Source organism: Dendropsophus ebraccatus, chromosome 3, assembly GCF_027789765.1.
Source record: "Dendropsophus ebraccatus isolate aDenEbr1 chromosome 3, aDenEbr1.pat, whole genome shotgun sequence".
Classification (NCBI taxonomy): Eukaryota; Metazoa; Chordata; class Amphibia; order Anura; family Hylidae; genus Dendropsophus; species Dendropsophus ebraccatus.
The window spans coordinates 2395990-2416724 of record NC_091456.1 but is presented as its reverse complement, the minus strand read 5'-3'; positions in this window follow the sequence as shown (position 1 = coordinate 2416724).

Sequence of the window (20735 nt, the reverse complement as noted above, 5' to 3'; positions counted from 1 at the left end):
TACAAGGACGCGTTTCGGCCAAGCAAGGCCATGCTTGGCCGAAACGCGTCCTTGTACCATATGTTTGCTACACTACAATAAAGAAGCATAATCTACTTGGTGAGTGCCGGGCTCTTCCTAATATCTGAACATTTTTCTCACCTCGAGCACCACCGCCACGGAAGTGCCGTCTTCTACATATTTCTCATGTAATATACGGCGTGCCCTCATGTAATATACGGCGTGCCCTCATGTAATATACGGCGTGCCCTCATGTAATATACGGCGTGCCCTGATGTAATATACGGCGTTCCCTGATGTAATATACGGCGTGCCCTCATGTAATATACGGCGTGCCCTGATGTAATATACGGCGTGCCCTGATGTAATATACGGCGTGCCCTGATGTAATATACGGCGTGCCCTGATGTAATATACGGCGTGCCCTGATGTAATATACGGCGTGCCCTGATGTAATATACGGCGTGCCCTGATGTAATATACGGCGTGCCCTGGTGTAATATACGCCGTGCCCTGATGTAATATACAGCGCGTCCTCATGTAATATACGGCGCGCCCTCATGTAATATACAGCGTGCCCTGATGTAATATACGCCGTGCCCTGATGTAATATACAGCGCGTCCTCATGTAATATACAGCGTGCCCTGATGTAATATACGGCGTGCCCCGATGTAATATAAGGTGTGCACTGATGTAATATATGGTGTGCCCTGATGTAATATACGGCGTGCCCTGATGTAATATACGGCGTGCCCCGATGTAATATAAGGTGTGCACTGATGTAATATACAGTGTGCCCTGATGTAATATACAGTGTGCCCTGATGTAATATACGGCGTGCCCTGATAGCAAAACTCCAGATACCAGACAGACAATGGAGATTCCAACTCCCAAACTGTGTTTCATCTGGCAGTGCGTTTCGGCTCTAGTATAGAGCAGAACCTTCGGCACCCTGGTAAAGGCTCTCCTGTATACCAGAGCCAAAATGCGTTGCCAGATTAAACACAACCTGTTTTTTTGTGATCCGTTTTTCTGGCCGGTTTGATTGTGACGATTTTTGGGAGTTGGAATCTCCGTTGTCCGTTTGGTTTCTGGTCAAAGCTATAAGAAGCATGGGGACATCTGGTTTACGAATTCAGCAGGAGCTTTATAATAGATTTTCATCTCCATGAAATGACGCCGTTATATCCCGGGGGTGGGGGACGCATTACATACAATCCACGCGGGGGCAAACAGCCGCAACGCTGAGAGTTCCAGTGATATTCTGCTAGCAGAGTGTGTGGACACAAGGCCCGTACTATCCGTCTTATTAAGCGTCTCCGCTCTCGCTCTCTCGGCGTGCTACTTAACATATAAAGTTGTTTATCCCTCACACATCACATCGGAATTTAATGAAAACTTCCCAAAAGCCACCAGAACTGGGGAGCCCGATCATCCAGTATGATGAGTTCCCTGCACTCCGCCAGACTATGGATCCCTCTTGTATACTCACTTCTCTATCTGATAGAACAGTAGAAGCTTCCAGAGAGCCGTATGATTTCCCCAAGCACTACCACCGAAGAATGATCTTACATTTTATTCTGCGGTAAGAATGAAATAAATGTAACGTGATTAATATCTTCTCCTCTCTATCTAATATATTTAGACTTTCTAACAAAGAGGTTTCACCTGAGCTACAAATCCGAGGGCGGCGCGGAGAGAATTCATTGTCTGACGAAAGTCGCTTGTCTCCGTAGCAGAAAGTCCTGACTATCTTGTATGCAACGCTACGTAGACAGAGCTAGAAGCATCTAATCGGCACGCCCAATAGGTTCCCGTGTCGCCTTCTCTTACATGTGGAATGCACGGACATACATGGCCACCTCTCTGCCAGGAACAGGGACATGGCTTCCCCAGTCTCCGGATCATGGACACCCTGGCATGGGGATTCCGGCTTTTTCCATAACTCCAGTAGACTCCTGTAACGCCTGGAGTAGTGGATCCACTGGACCGTCACTAGCATTGGCACTAACCTCACCAGGGAGCGGAGTCTAAGGGGCCACTGGTTTTCACCAGAGCCCGCCGCAAGGCGGGATGGACTTGTTGCGGCAGGCGACCCCCTGGCTTGGTTGCTAGTGACAGCAGGCGAGGCGTGGCAAGAGCAGTAGGCAGGAGATAGTGCAGGCAGAGGATAGTAGACGTGCTGGCAGGTGGCGGACAGGACTCAGGAACAATGGGAAGGCAGCGGGCAAGGACTAGGGACAAGGACTGAAGACAGGAACAAGGGACAAGGACTAAGGTCAGGAACAACAGGGAGCTGGGCCAAACGCTATGGGAAGCATATAGAGGCTCCAACACCTGTAATGGGGCAGGGTAGGAATTTATAGGGAGTGGTTGAGTGCAACACCAATTAGGGGCGGACTGGCCCTTTAAATCTGAGACAGCCGGCGCGCGCGCGCCCTAGGAGGCGGGGACGCGCGCGCCGGCCGGCACAGACGGAGACAGGAGCGGGACCAGGTAAGGCGCCCCCCGGGGCCGAACATGTAGCAGCGCCGGGTCCCTGCACAAGGACCCCGGCAGCTGCATGGGACAGAGGGAGGTCGCGGCAGCGGCCCGGAGCACGGGACGCCGCCGCGGCCGTGACAACTCCATTGCAATTGTTCTCTACATAATATAAAATAAATGCAATAAAAAATGGTATAAGCCTCAATCAGCTGTATAGTGGCTCCTCAGGCTTCATGCCATTATCTGAGATGCCGGATGGGGCTGCGTACATTAGAATGATTTAGGAAAATTATAGAATTTCTGCAATTTTGCTCAATTTCTAAAGCAAAGCAGAAAAAAGTAAAATAAATAATGGAGTAGATGTTAAAGCTCTGGCTTCCAATAATACTAGACCTGCTATAGACCGGCTAATAAGGCAGCTCCATCAGGTTCCAGTATTTTGGACAGGAGGAACGTTGCTGCGGACACAAGGATGCTGCCCCCTATGGGCACGGAGAGATGTGACAACATGGAGTGTGTAGTATGAGTTGCTTTATAATCACCAATTTATAGACAATAGTCTAAGTCACCACAATGTGGCCTGTCAGCTTAGGGTACCTTGTAAAGCAGTTTCTATCAGTAACATTATAAAGTAAGATCTAAAGAAGTCCAAGGGTATTGTTATACCTCGCACGTCCAACAATGAACCAAAAACTAAGCAGGACGTATAGGAAAAAATATAAAATATTTTTATTAGATTACATCTTAAAAACACATGCAGACAAAAAGCAAAAAGACCCCAAACAACAAACCACCTAAATAGCAGATAGTACCGGGTGACCGCAGAATAGGGGAAAACGGTAGGGAACTCCCGAGTATGCACGTAGCACTACAGTCTGGTAGGACAGAAGTAGAGAAACACAAAGGTGTCCCTAAACCTAGCACACTGACACAAATGGAATCCCATAACTAAGGGTCCTATTCCACGGGCCGAGGAGGGCCCGATCAACAATGTAAATGAGCGTCGATCTGCTCGTTTACTGGGCCTATTCCACGGCCCAATGATCAGTGAGCGAGGGCTGCAGGGACATCGTTACCGATGTCCTTGCAGCCCTTGCAGCATCATACATTACCTGTCCTGGCTTCGCACCGCTATTCAACCGTAGCGATGCGCGGTGGGGGAACGATGATTTTGGGTCCTATTCCACAGCAACGATAATTGCCCGGATCGGCCCCATTTGGCCCGATTCGGCCGATTATCGTTCGGTGAAATAGAGAGAACGACCAGCCAATGATCATGTCATCGGCTGATCGTTCATTTAGGGCCAGACCTAAAATCATCGTTCCCCCACCGCGCATCGCTGCGGTTGAATAGCGATGCGCAGCGGGCGACCGACGATTTGACAAGCAGCCCTTGCAGCATCATACATTACCTGTCCAGGCAGCTTCTCCGCGCTGTCTTCATCCCCGGGTCCCGCACGCTCTATCTTCACAATGGCCGGTCAGCTGACGGAGCGATCAGCCAATCACAGGCCAGGACCGCCGCGGCCTGTGATTGGCTGAGTGTGGATGTCCTTGCAGCCCTCGCACAACGATCATCGAGCCGTGGAATAGGCCCAGTAAACGGGCGGCAATCTAGCACATCGCCGCTCGTTTACATCGTTGATCGAGCCCTCCTCGGCCCGTGGAATAGGATCCTTTAGGTCTGGCCCTAAATGAAGCATCAGCTGATGACACGATCAGCGGCTGATCGTTCTCTCTATTTCACCGAACGATAATCGGGCCAAATGGGGCCGATTCAGCCGATTATCGTTACTGTGGAATAGGGCCCTAAGTCTATCCCCGCTGAGCCGGAACATAAAACACCCATATGGGTAAGTGATAGAAGAAACATAAACCTGCCAGTAGTGGCCCAGAGAGGAGGGCGGAAATCTGTAAAAATCTGCCAGAGAGGGAGAACCCAGACCAAACCCGAGGCACGTTCCTCTTAAATGGCTTCTTCCCGGAAGACTGCCGACCGTAGAGCGGAGAATTAGAGCAATGGGAATATTGTTTTATGCCCCATAAACCAAAGCTATAATAAGAAAGTAGGCGTCCACAGCTTCTACATCCCGCTCTTATCCTTCCACCCGTACAATAGGACGAGACAGAGAAGCTACATTCCTCTTGGAGACTCCGCATCTTCATCATTAACATCTAAGTGTGAAACAATAAAACAAAGAGAGAGTGCCTGACGCGTCCATCCCAGTATATTGTAATAAGGAGGTAATGTTTGCAGAATAAACAAGTGGCGGACATCGAGGCCTCCTCCATATGTTCTCACTCACACAGAGATGGCGCATTTAATTAAACATCTGAAGGAGAATCTTGCTCGCTCTGTAATTAAATGTCTGTGATGACTTCTGGTTCGGCGAGCTCCGCTCCATCCTCTCCTGTATCACTGTGTGCAGCTGGGACGCTTTATAATGGGAGGAAGTTCAAACACAAGGATCGTTGCCAAAGGAAAATCCAGACAATTTACCGTCCACACTTCATACCGGTTTATAGGAACTTAGTTTAATAAACACTTTGCTTTGGTGATTATGTTCTATGAGGTGCGAGACACCGGGGTACAATCCACCGCACGTTCTATCCCCTCATCCTCATACTGCAGTATATAGGACACCTACCAGGCTGCACATTACCATAGGAACGTTCTCAGTCTGATCAGTTAATATGTAGTTTTGTCATAGATGAGTATGGAGGGGTCTCTGTAATCACGGCTTGTCGGGGTCTTTGTAGATAAATGACGGCTTATAACATAAAAGACAAACTCACTTACATTCTTGCTTTGAATTTCCCGTCCACGCTACAGCAGCTTCCAGCTCGACGAGGCCCCACGTTCTCCACACAATGCACTTGTAAGGCAATGAAGCATTTAATAGGTGACGGTATATGCAGCGTAAAAGTAGAATACGTTGGCCATTATGCTAACTAATAACACTTACCGATGGAATCTCCGATACAAACGTAACCAGTAACATCCCGAATACATCTCAGATTTACTCTGCACACTTCATTACATCTAATACCGCTGAGCGGCTCCTTATTCTGCGGAGATGGCTGCGAGTCGGTGTGTTACACATTTCCTTACTATGCTGCGTGTAGATACGCTGTACGCTGGGATACCTATGCAAGAAAAACTCTTCTAGAACTTTTACTATAACTATGCTTATGTTTACAGAGGCGGATAACCACAGAATGAATCCACAGGTGTAGCTGATCTGCAAACTGGGACTTTAAAGAGGTTCTCCAGCTTTAGAAAAACATGGCCGCTTCTTCCAGAGATGATGGGCAAATGGGGGAGGCTCCTGCTGCAGACAGGACGAATGGGGGAAGCTCCTGCTGCAGAAAGGGCAAGTAGGGGGAGGCTCCTGCTGCAGACAGGACAAATGGGGGAGGCTCCTGCTGCAGACACAGAAAACGGGGGGAGGCTCCTGCTGCAGACAGGACGAATGGGGGAGGCTCCTGCTGCAGACAGGACGAATGGGGGAGGCTCCTGCTGCAAAAAGGGCAAGTAGGGGGAGGCTCCTGATGCAGACAGGACAAATGGGGGAGGCTCCTGCTGCAGACAGGACAAATGGGGGGAGGCTCCTGCTGCAGACACAGAAAACGGGGGGAGGCTCCTGCTGCAGACAGGACGAATGGGGGAAGCTCCTGCTGCAAAAAGGGCAAGTAGGGGGAGGCTCCTGCTGCAGACAGGACAAATGGGGGAGGCTCCTGCTGCAGACAGGACAAATGGGGGAGGCTCCTGCTGCAGACACAGAAAACGGGGGGAGGCTCCTGCTGCAGACAGGAGGAATGGGGGAAGCTCCTGCTGCAAAAAGGGCAAGTAGGGGGAGGCTCCTGCTGCAGACAGGACAAATGGGGGAGGCTCCTGCTGCAGACAGGACAAATAAGGGAGGCACCTGCTGCAGACACAGAAAACGGGGGGAGGCTCCTGCTGCAGACAGGACGAATGGGGGAAGCTCCTGCTGCAAAAAGGGCAAGTAGGGGGAGGCTCCTGCTGCAGACAGGACAAATGGGGGAGGCTCCTGCTGCAGACACAGAAAACGGGGGGAAGCTCCTGCTGCAGATAGGACATATGGGGGAAGCTCCTGCTGCAGACAGGGCAAACGGGGAAGGCTCCTGCTGCAGACAGGGCAAATGGGGGAGGCTCCTGCACCAGAAACAGGGAACTAAACAGAAGAAGAGGGAATAGCTGATACCCTTGGACAGATAGAGATGATTATGCTTGCCTTTCATGTTGTATATTCTACGCAGGCTGTGACTGGGATCTGATACCACAGGTTCGATGTTCGGTGCACAAAAATATACTTTATACTAATTCCAGCAACTTTAGACAAGATATAATTAGAGCCTAAATATAATGCTGCAAACTAATACAATACTAAGCAGTTGTATGGCCGTCTTTTCGGGTTAAACGTGGCCATCTGGCCCACCTGTGCGTCTATCTGGTCCAGATAAAATAAACTGCAGCAAAGTAAAAGATCATCAGTTACCTCTTTAATAAAGCCGTCAGAGCTGGGATCATTCCCTCCACACAGCAGACACAGCCGCCTGTTCACCATCCTTCATGCTCCATTGCATCAGTTCAGCTAAAGTCTAAGATGAAGTTGCGTGAACCCGGCTCTGGATGGGGCCTGCATGACGTTACTGGAGAAATCCTCCCTTTTTAGTTTTTTTTAGTTATCCCTGGCTTAACCCAGTATCACATCATTCAGACGGGCATGGTGCCAGCTTATCCTGAAAGAGCCAAAAATAACTGGAAAAAGTCACTGAACGGCCTCGCTGCAACACAGACCCGAATCATTGTGTAAGAGCGGAGGACACGACACTCATCTCTCCCAGGTGACCCGCTCTGAACTCCAGCACCACAGACGCTCAATGTCACCTCCACAAGTATCGCCCTCTAAGCGTCCTGTCGCAGTAGGAAGCCCGCTGTCCCCTGCAGCACTCGCCATCCATCTCGCTCTTTTTTTATTACAGGCAGCAGACAGTCATGGAAGACGGACAGACACAGAATGAGCAAGGTTAAAAGTGCGGCTTTTACAGCGTTACAATGTGTCATTTTTACAGCAGAGACCGGATAACAAAGTCGTCTCCTGTCCGCGGATAATTGAGGCCATCCCCACTGACCTCGGCCAGTTTTATAGCATTACACAACGGCCATGATCAAAAACAAGGTGGCCGTTTCACAGCTGCTTTCCTGCCGGAATTCTGCTCCACAAACACCAATGAAATATAATTCCTATCAGACGAGAACAAAAATATAATCAATATAATTACAGAGAAAATATTCTGCAGCCGATCCTGCACAGAGACAGGAGGGGGGTGCGAGCGCGCTGTGAGCTCTGCTATACTCTGCCATGAGAAAGGACGATATCCCTCCAAATGGTATAAACCGCGGCAGCAGATGATCGGTAAGTGTGCGCGGAGTTTGAACACATGTAGCTGTAATATAGAAGCCTTGGGATTGTGCCGGAACCTTGTGGAACCCGAAGAACCTCATTCTTATAATAATATTGGTATCAACTTTTTATTCATCAATTATAATTCATAGTTCAGAAAAGAGGTTCTGGCACACCGACACCGCTATGTCCCAGAGATCCGGCACACCGACATCGATATATCACAGAGATCCGGCACACCGACAGCGCTATGTCACAGAGATCCGGCACACCAACAGCGCTATGTCACAGAGATCCGGCACACCGACACCGATATGTCCCAGAGATCCGGCACACCAACAGCGCTATGTCACAGAGATCCGGCACACCGACACCGCTATGTCCCAGAGATCCGGCACACCGACATCGATATATCACAGAGATCCGGCACACCAACAGCGCTATGTCACAGAGATCCGGCACACCAACAGCGCTATGTCCCAGAGATCCGGCACACCGACACCGCTATGTCCCAGAGATCCGGCACACCAACAGCGCTATGTCACAGAGATCCGGCACACCAACAGCGCTATGTCACAGAGATCCGGCACACCGAAACCACAATGTCAGAGAGATCCGGCACACCGAAACCACAATGTCAGAGAGATCCGGCACACCGACACCGCTATGTCACAGAGATCCGGCACACCGACAGCGCTATGTCACAGAGATCCGGCACACCAACAGCGCTATGTCACAGAGATCCGGCACACCGACAGCGCTATGTCACAGAGATCCGGCACACCGACACCGCTATGTCACAGAGATCCGTCACACCGACACCGCTATGTCCCAGAGATCCGGCACACCGAAACCACTATGTCAGAGAGATCCGGCACACCGACACCGCTATGTCACAGAGATCCGGCACACCGACACCGCTATGTCCCAGAGATCCGGCACACCGACACCGCTATGTCACAGAGATCCGGCACACCGACACCGCTATGTCACAGAGATCCGGCACACCGAAACCGCTATGTCACACAGATCCGGCACACCGACACCGCTATGTCACAGAGATCCGGCACACCGACAGCGCTATGTCACAGAGATCCGGCACACCGACACCGCTATGTCCCAGAGATCCGGCACACCGACATCGATATATCACAGAGATCCGGCACACCAACAGCGCTATGTCCCAGAGATCCGGCACACCGACACCGCTATGTCCCAGAGATCCGGCACACCAACAGCGCTATGTCACAGAGATCTGGCACACCGACACCATAATGTCACAGAGATCTGGCACACCGACATCGATATGTCACAGAGATCCGGCACACCGACACCGCTATGTCACAGAGATCCGGCACACCGAAACCACTATGTCACAGAGATCCGACACACCAACAGCGCTATGTCCCAGAGATCCGGCACACCGACACCGCTATGTCACAGAGATCCGGCACACCGACACCGCTATGTCACAGAGATCCGGCACACCGACACCGCTATGTCCCAGAGATCCAGCACACCGAAACCACTATGTCACAGAGATCCGGCACACCGACATCGATATGTCACAGAGATCCAGAGCACAGACACCGCTATGTCACAGAGATCTGGCACACCGACACCGCTATGTCACAAAGATCCGGTACACCGAAACCGCTATGTCACAGAGATCCGGCACACCGACACTGCTATGTCACAGAGATCCAGAGCACCGACACCGCTATGTCACAGAGATCCGGCACACCGACATCGATATGTCACAGAGATCCGGCACACCGACATCGATATGTCACAGAGATCCAGAGCACCGACACCGCTATGTCACAGAGATCCGGCACACCGACACCGCTATGTCACAGAGATCCGACACACTAACACCGCTATGTCCCAGAGATCCGGCACACCGACATCGATATGTCACAGAGATCTGGCACACCGACACCGCTATGTCACAGAGATCCGGCACACCGACATCGATATGTCCCAGAGATCCGGCACACCGAAACCGCTATGTCACAGAGATCCGGCACACCGACATCGATATGTCACAGAGATCAAGAGCACAGACACCGCTATGTCACAGAGATCTGGCACACCGACATCGATATGTCACAGAGATCTGGCACACCGACATCGATATGTCACAGAGATCTGGCACACCGACATCGATATGTCACAGAGATCCGGCACACCGACATCGATATGTCACAGAGATCCGGCACACCGACACCACTATGTCCCAGAGATCCAGAGCACTGACACCGCTATGTCACAGAGATCCAGAGCACCGACATCGATATGTCACAGAGATCCGGCACACCGACATCGATATGTCACAGAGATCCGACACACCGACATCGATATGTCACAGAGATCCGACACACCGACACCGCTATGTCACAGAGATCCAGAGCACCGACATCGATATGTCACAGAGATCCGGCACACCGACACCGCTATGTCACAGAGATCCGGCACACCGAAACCGCTATGTCACAGAGATCCGGCACACCGACACCGCTATGTCCAAAGCACCGACATCGATATGTCACAGAGATCCGGACACCGACACCGCTATGTCACAGAGATCCAGAGCACCGACATGTCACAGAGATCCGGCACACCGACACCGCTATGTCCCAGAGATCCGACACACCGACACCGCTATGTCCCAGAGATCCGACACACCGACACCGCTATGTCACAGAGATCCGACACACCGACACCGCTATGTCACAGAGATCCAGAGCACCGACATCGATATGTCACAGAGATCCGGCACACCGACACCGCTATGTCACAGAGATCCGGCACACCGACACCGCTATGTCCAAAGCACCGACATCGATATGTCACAGAGATCCAGAGCACCGACATCGATATGTCACAGAGATCCGGCACACCGACATCGATATGTCACAGAGATCTAGAGCACCGACATCGATATGTCCCAGAGATTCGGCACACCGGCACAGCTATGTCACAGAGATCCGGCACACCGACACCGCTATGTCCCAGAGATCCGGCACACCGACACCGCTATGTCCCAGAGATCCGGCACACCGACACCACTATGTCCCAGAGATCCGGCACACCGACACCGCTATGTCCCAGAGATCCGGCACACCGACACCGCTATGTCCCAGAGATCCGGCACACCGACACCGCTATGTCCCAGAGATCCGGCACACCGACATCGATATGTCACAGAGATCCAGAGCACCGACACCGCTATGTCACAGAGATCTGGCACACCGACACCGCTATGTCACAGAGATCCGGCACACCGACATCGATATGTCACAGAGATCTAGAGCACCGACACCGATATGTCCCAGAGATTCGGCACACCGGCACAGCTATGTCACAGAGATCCGGCACACCGACACCGCTATGTCCCAGAGATCCGGCACACCGACACCGCTATGTCCCAGAGATCCGGCACACCGACACCACTATGTCCCAGAGATCCGGCACACCGACACCGCTATGTCCCAGAGATCCGGCACACCGACACCGCTATGTCCCAGAGATCCGGCACACCGACACCGCTATGTCCCAGAGATCCGGCACACCGACATCGATATGTCACAGAGATCCAGAGCACCGACACCGCTATCTCACAGAGATCCGGCACACCGACACCGCTATGTCACAGAGATCCGGCACACCGACACCGCTATGTCACAAAGATCCGGCACACCGTCACCGCTATGTCACAGAGATCCGGCACACCGTCACCGCTATGTCACAGAGATCCGGCACACCGACACCGCTATGTCCCAGAGATCCGGCACACCGACACCGCTATGTCACAGAGATCCGACACACCGACACCGCTATGTCACAGAGATCCGGCACACCGACACCGCTATGTCACAGAGATCCGGACACCGACACCGCTATGTCACAGAGATCCGGCACACCGACACCGCTATGTCCCAGAGATCCGGCACACCGACAGCGCTATGTCACAGAGATCCAGCACACCGACACCGCTATGTCACAGAGATCCGACACACCAACAGCGCTATGTCACAGAGATCCGGCACACCGACACCGCTATGTCACAGAGATCCAGAGCACCGACAGCATTATGTCACAGAGATCCGGACACCGACCCCGCTATGTCAGAGATCCGGCACACCGACACCGCTATGTCACACAGATCCGGACACCGACACCGCTATGTCCCAGAGATCCGGCACACCGACACCGCTATGTCCCAGAGATCCGGCACACCGACACCGCTATGCCCCAGAGATCCAGAGCACCGACACCGCTATGTCCCAGAGATCCGGCACACCGACACCGCTATGTCCCAGAGATCCAGAGCACCGACACTGCTATGTCCCAGAGATCCTACACACCGACACTGCTATGTCACAGAGATCCGACACACCAACAGCGCTATGTCACAGAGATCCGGCACACCGACACCGCTATGTCACAGAGATCCAGAGCACCGACAGCATTATGTCACAGAGATCCGGACACCGACCCCGCTATGTCAGAGATCCGGCACACCGACACCGCTATGTCACACAGATCCGGACACCGACAGCGCTATGTCACAGAGATCCGGCACACCGACACCGCTATGTCCCAGAGATCCGGCACACCGACACCGCTATGTCCCAGAGATCCGGCACACCGACACCGCTATGTCCCAGAGATCCGGCACACCGACACCGCTATGTCCCAGAGATCCAGAGCACCGACACCGCTATGTCCCAGAGATCCGGCACACCGACACCGCTATGTCACAGAGATCCGGCACACCGAAACCGCTATGTCCCAGAGATCCTACACACCGACATCGATATGTCACAGAGATCCGGCACACCGACACCGCTATGTCACAGAGATCCTACACACCGACACCGCTATGTCACAGAGATCCTACACACCGACAGCGCTATGTCACAGAGATCCTACACACCGACAGCGCTATGTCACAGAGATCCTACACACCGACACTGCTATGTCACAGTGACAAAAGCTTTCGTCAGTCCAGGCCCACTTCTCTACTGATCTCCACCCTGTCCAAATCCCGATCCGCCAATCACTTGATCAATTGTGTCACTGTTGTGGTCAATGACTGACTGAGGGGATATATCATGTAAGCCAGGATGGGGATCGGCTACTGATTTTATTTTATGACCCCATTATCGGATGTCCGAGGGTAAGATATACACTGTGCTGCCTCATAGGAGCCCAGCAGCAACACGGTGGCCTCTATAGACATGAGGTGTAGTCACAGGTTCAGTACTTTGCTTCTATATATGTCTCCTGCAGTCATGAACCCCACATCTGCGATGACAGAGCCAACCAGGCCTTCTCTATTATATCCTAACATAAAGGATAACACACAGCAAATGCATGGATTAGGGTGAGAATAAACATACAAGGTTACTACAGGTCTTACATTCATTTTACCATTTTAACAGCTGCTGCTTTAACACATTTCTCAGGAAATGATGTGATGCAAGTGGCCGTAATCCTGGCCGGGCCTCTGTGTCATGTACAGTATGTGCGCCATGGATCGGTGGCTTAAACACTATGGAGCACTGATGGGGGGGCTTAAACACTATAGAGCACTGATTGGGGGGGCTTAAACACTATGGAGCACTGATGGGGGGCTTAAACACTATGGAGCACTGATGGGGGGCTTAAACACTATAGAGCACTGATAGGGGGGCTTAAACACTATAGAGCACTGATTGGGGGGGCTTAAACACTATAGAGAACTGATGGGGGGCTTAAACACTATAGAGCACTGATTGGGGGGGCTTAAACACTATAGAGCACTGATTGGGGGGGCTTAAACACTATAGAGCACTGATTGGGGGGGCTTAAACACTATAGAGCACTGATGGGGGGCTTAAACACTATAGAGCACTGATAGGGGGGCTTAAACACTATAGAGCACTGATTGGGGGGGCTTAAACACTATAGAGCACTGATGGAGGGGCTTAAACACTATAGAGCACTGATGGGGGGGCTTAAACACTATATGATTGGGGGGGCTTAAACACTATAGAGCACTGATTGGGGGGGCTTAAACACTATAGAGCACTGATTGGGGGGGCTTAAACACTATAGAGCACTGATGCTGATGTTTTCCAGTTGAGTACTATTCCTATCCCAGCCCCCCGTCCTATACCCCCTTATTTGCCCTCTTCACCTCATCACCTTCCAGAAGCCCACAGCCCATTTATCTTTATTCTCTCCGTTCTGCAAGGTTTACATCATCCCTATGAAATCCCAATGTGATCTGAAGGTGAAGCGTTCGTTCACAGTCGCTTTTGCTTTGTCATCCCTGTTTCCGTCTTGATGGCTGCTGACAGGAACAGCACTTTTTCTTTTCACTTGTACCTGTCAATCTGATTAGAAAACGCTGCTAACAAGGCAGAAATGCAGCGTAGACCTTTGGTTATATTGGTTCTTGTCTCTGCTCTTAGTGGAGAAGGAAAGAAAGAGACGACTCTTATATATATATATATATATATATATATATATATACCCACACACAGTATACACACACAGGTGAGCCACACGCATGTGCTATATATCAGAGTCATTTACTATAAAACGCTCAGAGAATTGTGCAGGAGTTATTCATGTATATAGATGTGAGCCCTATGGGAAATGTATAGCTGCAGTACAGCATCACGGACCTTGTGTCAGAACACGCTGATGCAGCAGAAAGGACCACATAGACATTTAGTGAGTGGACAGGGAGTCTATACAGCTGTACATGTCAGGGTCCACTTCCTGCCGCTGCCATTTTGGCCCCTGACTTCTTCAGCTAAGAGGCCACATTTATATGTATCTCAAAGTGAACCCAGCGAGAGATCCCGGGCACAGGCCTAGATGCATAGACCATGGCCATGAGATCACCTTGGACTATCCCTAGATTTTAGCAGAGTCCTTTGTTACTAGTCTTGAGGGGACCAGTCAAACTGAGTTCAGCAACGTTCTCCAAACCCATACACTCAGAAGTTGGATGCCGCCCTAGGGCTGCCAGGAAAACATGGATACAAGCTGTGGCTGTAACCTCCAGGACTCCCTAGGGTGACATCCAACTTCTTCAGCCACTGGGGAAACAAACGCAGAATGTTTGGGTTTAGATTACATTGCCGCACCCGAACAGTTTGACAGGTTCACTCGACACCACCTGCTACTAAGCTGATCACACCGACTGACTGTATGTGTGGTGTACCCCCGGAGGTGTTGTGTCGGAGGAGCGGCCGGTCACTTGCTAGATGTTGAGGTGTGACACCACTCCGGAGGTGGATGGTCGTGATACAGCCGGACCTTGGGATGTTGTCACGTGACGCCAGTGCCGGTGGGCACACAGATGTGAGGGCACGCCTGCTTTTATTTTAAAAGGCCGGTTGTGTCCTTCTCCCCTGTGGTCGGTGTCCTGCCGGGATGCTACGGGATCCCTTGGGACAATGTAGTCAGGTTGCAGTGTGTGCTGTGTCGGTGGTGACGAATAATCACAGAGTCTCCGGTTATAGTTAAGTCGGTTTACTATTTGTAAATGTGCAGCAGGTTATACAGGTTCAACAGTATGAGGTTCCTTTAGGTAAAGTCTCTGAAACTCACTTGACAAAGTTCCCAATAAACACTTGACAATAGAAAGACCAGATCTGTAGTATAAGTGCAGTGTAGGATATAGTCGTGTTGTTTGAGTTGTGCTGAGTAATACAAGAGGTAGAGTAGCAGAGAGGAGGATGCCGTGAGAGTCTCAACCCATGTAGTACTGTGCTCTGCCGGGATGTTGGAGGATGAGGTAGAATACTTAGGAGAAGAAGAAGAACACATGTGCCTGTGTATTGACCTTTACTTTAGTCTTCACACCACCTTATGCCCATTAGACTTGGCTGAACCTTCCTAATAGGTGACACAGGCTCCAGACCTTTTTACCTAGAATGAACAGAATGCTGCAGGTTCCCTGCTGACATACGCTGCAAGATAGAGTTCATAGGCTACTGCAACTTTGCTCTGTCCGGATCAGTTCCTAGTTCCTCTGTTGTGGATACTGTCCTGCACTGTGACTCTCCTTGACTCTGGCTTGTCCTCTTCTAAGAGGAGTTTAACAGTGCATAGTGCTTTGGAGTGTTACTAATGAAGAAGTTTTGAGAGGTGTGCTGTCTTGCATCCTTCCCATGCGGGGTACTGACTAAGACTGACTTTGGGGTACAGGGACCTGGCAGAGGGCCAGGGCCCAGATAGAATCCCTGTGGAGAGCTATCTGGCTCATGTCCTTCCTTCACATTGTTCAGAACGAAAGACTCTGTGCTCCTCCTCCACTTATGTGACTTACTTCCTCTCTAGTCTGTAAGATGTGCTGTGAGTGGGTGAAAGAGTGCAACAGAAAAAGAAAGGAGGAAGATGATAGGAAAGAAGAAAACAGAACTCCTACTGGTCTACAGATTCTGCTGACACATAGAAAACAATAATCCTTTGCAATCCTTCAGCTGTGCAGCTTCCATATATACATACATAATACAGCGACATCTAGTGGCTAACTTTAGTACTACTTTCATCACCATAATACAATAAGTACAAACTTTTGTGAAGGGTGTATACAACTGCAACACCAGTGGTAGGACACCACATATGTACCTGGCAGTAAAGTATTACACGTCAGTTTAATCAGTGGGTTGTGTGGGTTATGCCGGGCAGGTCCTAGAAGGCACAATATGCTCTCAGTGGGTTGTGTGGGTTATGCCGGGCAGGTCCTAGAAGGCACAATATGCTCTCAGTGGGTTGTGTGGGTTATGCCGGGCAGGTCCTAGAAGGCACAATATGCTCTCAGTGGGTTGTGTGGGTTATGCCGGGCAGGTGCTGGAGGGCACAATATGCTCTCAGTGGGTTGTGTGGGTTATGCCGGGCAGGCCCTGGAGGGCACAATATGCTCTCAGTGGGTTGTGTGGGTTATGCCGGGCAGGTCCTAGAAGGCACAATATGCTCTCAGTGGGTTGTGTGGGTTATGCCGGGCAGGTCCTAGAAGGCACAATATGCTCTCAGTGGGTTGTGTGGGTTATGCAGGGCAGGTCCTAGAAGGCACAATATGCTCTCAGTGGGTTGTGTGGGTTATGCAGGGCAGGTCCTGGAGGGCACAATATGCTCTCAGTGGGTTGTGTGGTTGCCTTGATGTTAATCTGAGCAGAGCTGAAACATTACTTTTACAAATAAACGCGGTAAAACCGCACGCTAGACATCCATCGATGAAACCATTGTGGAGAGCCTGAAGAGGGAGGTGCGGCATGTCATTTACGTGTTTGATTGTCACTCGCTTTCCTCTGTCCACATCTATTGTTTATGCCTCCGGCCACACACACAGATTGTCACTGATACCTGAAGTACACCTAGAACTTTCCCTGAATCCAGGATCTAGATGTGTAACCTGCTGTTGCAAAAAAGGTGGAGATGAAATATGGCTGATATGTAGCTGGAATTAGAGTTGTCACTTTTGAAGCTACTGGCCCATGTACAGTATACCACATCTCGGCCCATGTACAGTATACCACATCTCGGCCCATGTACAGTATACGACGCCTCGGCCTATGTACAGTATACGGCGCCTCGGCCCATGTACAGTATACAATGCCTTGGCTTACGTACAATATACAACGCCTCGGCCCATGTACAGTATACGACGCCTCGGCCTACGTACAGTATACGGCGCCTCGGCCCATGTACAGTATACAACGCCTTGGCTTACGTACAGTATACGACGCCTCGGCCCATGTACAGTATACAACGCCTCGGCCCAAGTACAGTATACGACGCCTCGGCCCATGCACAGTATACGACGCCTTGGACTATGTACAGTATATGACGCCTCGGCCCCTGTACGGTATATAACGTCTCAGCCCATGTACGGTATACAACGCCTCGGCCCATGAACAGTATACAATGCTTCAGGCACTGTATGGTATACAAAGCCTCGGCCATTGTACGGTATATGATGCCTCAGCCCATGCACGGCCCGTGTGCATGTGATGTGCTTCATTCTTTAGGTTACATTGTTGTATAAATATTTAGCTCTATTTGCAACAACCATATAAAATCTTGTTGAACGCGGTAACGGAGATTCCTGCAACAAAGTGTAAATTGTTTGCAGAAACATCCATTCCTAGCTTCCATGTTACTGTATACAGGCCACTAATAAAACAGCAGGGTGTCCCCCTAAGTGTTAGGACCAAAACATCCATCTATCGGCTTAGATATTCAGAATTATATTCATATGTATCAATCTTCTTGAACATACTGTCACTAAAACACTGAGGGATCCAGGAAACTAAGAATTAAAAGTTATCAAGATCCAGATAGCGAGCAGACACAGCACGTGCCGGGGCCACCGGCTCCCATCTGCCCTAGTCTGTGCTGTTATACAGTCAGTGCAGCGGACATTACATGTGATACAGGGCCGCCATACACTGCCACTAATATCTGTGCTAGGTCACCGCATATTATGGCTGTGTAGAGGTCACCTCTCTGGTCAGACTCTTCTGAGGAGAAACCAAGTGACTGCTGCTTGTTCTCCTCTCTGATTCTCACATATAAGTCAGAGAGACCAGAACACGACCTGCTGCTAGACTGTCTCTCATCATTGTGTTTTCGGCCACTAGACTGTCTCTCATCATTGTGTTTTCGGCCACTAGACTGTCTCTCATCATTGTGTTTTCGGCCACTAGACTGTCTCTCATCATTGTGTTTTCGGCCACTAGACTGTCTCTCATCATTGTGTTTTCGGCCACTAGACTGTCTCTCATCATTGTGTTTTCGGCCACTAGACTGTCTCTCATCATTGTGTTTTCGGCCACTAGACTGTCTCTCATCATTGTGTTTTCGGCCACTAGACTGTCTCTCATCATTGTGTTTTCGGCCACTAGACTGTCTCTCATCATTGTGTTTTCGGCCACTAGACTGTCTCTCATCATTGTGTTTTCGGCCACTAGACTGTCTCTCATCATTGTGTTTTTGGCCACTAGACTGTCTCTCATCATTGTGTTTTTGGCCACTAGACTGTCTCTCATCATTGTGTTTTTGGCCACTAGACTGTCTCTCATCATTGTGTTTTCGGCCACTAGACTGTCTCTCATCATTGTGTTTTCGGCCACTAGACTGTCTCTCATCATTGTGTTTTCGGCCACTAGACTGTCTCTCATCATTGTGTTTTCGGCCACTAGACTGTCTCTCATCATTGTGTTTTCGGCCACTAGACTGTTTCTCATCATTGTGTTTTCGGCCACTAGACTGTCTCTCATCATTGTGTTTTCGGCCACTAGACTGTCTCTCATCATTGTGTTTTCGGCCACTAGACTGTCTCTCATCATTGTGTTTTTGGCCACTAGACTGTCTCTCATCATTGTGTTTTCGGCCACTAGACTGTCTCTCATCATTGTGTTTTCGGCCACTAGACTATCTCTCATCATTGTGTTTTCGGCCACTAGACTGTCTCTCATCATTGTGTTTTCGGCCACTAGACTGTTTCTCATCATTGTGTTTTCGGCCACTAGACTGTTTCTCATCATTGTGTTTTCGGCCACTAGACTGTCTCTCATCATTGTGTTTTCGGCCACTAGACTGTTTCTCATCATTGTGTTTTCGGCCATGGTGTTACTACAGACGGAGGTAAATGACAGCATGTGCTGGTAACCAGTGATAGACATGGTCCTCTGCTGATGGCTTCCATCTTCTTACATCACAGAAGGACATACAATAGAAAGTAGGGAGGAGCCTGGGGGGGACAGAGGGGTCCGGGGGGGACAGAGGGGTCCGGGGGGGGGGGGGACAGAGGAGTGCAGAGGAGGCCGGAGGGGACAAAGGGGTCTGCAGGGGACAGAGGAGGCTGGAGGAGACAAAGGAGGCCGGAGGGGACAGAGGGGTCTAGAGGGGAAAGAAGAGGACATGATCGCTTTCCCCATTCATAGGACCACCGCTGTAAATAAAAACTTTCATTTCAAAATTGGAATTTTTTACACAATAAACTTCACAACACAACAAAAATAACAAAAGTATAATCTAAGAATATCAGTGCAATACAAGAACGAGGGAATATGGGAAGCATCGGGTGTGTAATGAGCTGCGGGGGGGACGACACAAGGACAAAGCATCAAGCTGGTGGAAACCGGGGATGAATTATTTCCTCGTCTTTTATTTGTGGACTGGGATTTGGAGAAGCGAGGACACGTATCCCAGTCTCTTATCGTTCATACCTACAACCCGTAATAATACAACACATGTATCTAAACTGACAGTAACTAAAGAACCGGACGGGACGATAGCAGATTCTGCACTCAGCTAAATGACTGCCACATTGATGAAGACTCCTGTGAGGCCGGTGCTCCAAGTACACGGCCGGCGACACTCGCTGACAGCCCGTCCTCTGGATGGAATCAGCTACATAGAATAATCTGCACATTGTGTTACTAATTTTATCTGCTGCCTTTAATAAAATATCAGGATATCAAATATTAATATGCTCTATACGAGTGCATTAGGATGAAGAGTTATTGGAGAAGGTTTTGCCCCAAGTGTGTGCTGTTAGATATTTCATAAGTCCCCGGACGGACAGATTGTTCTTTTATGGAAAAAGTCTAAAGGCTGTACGAGAACGATCAGCTGCTGAGTCGGTGGAAGGTAGGAGGCCTGGATCCATATAATGTTATAGGAGAACGATCAGCTGCTGAGCCGGTGGAAGTACGGAGGCCTGGATCCATATAATGTTATAGGAGAATGATCAGCTGCTGAGTCGGTGGAAGTACGGAGGCCTGGATCCATATAATGTTATAGGAGAA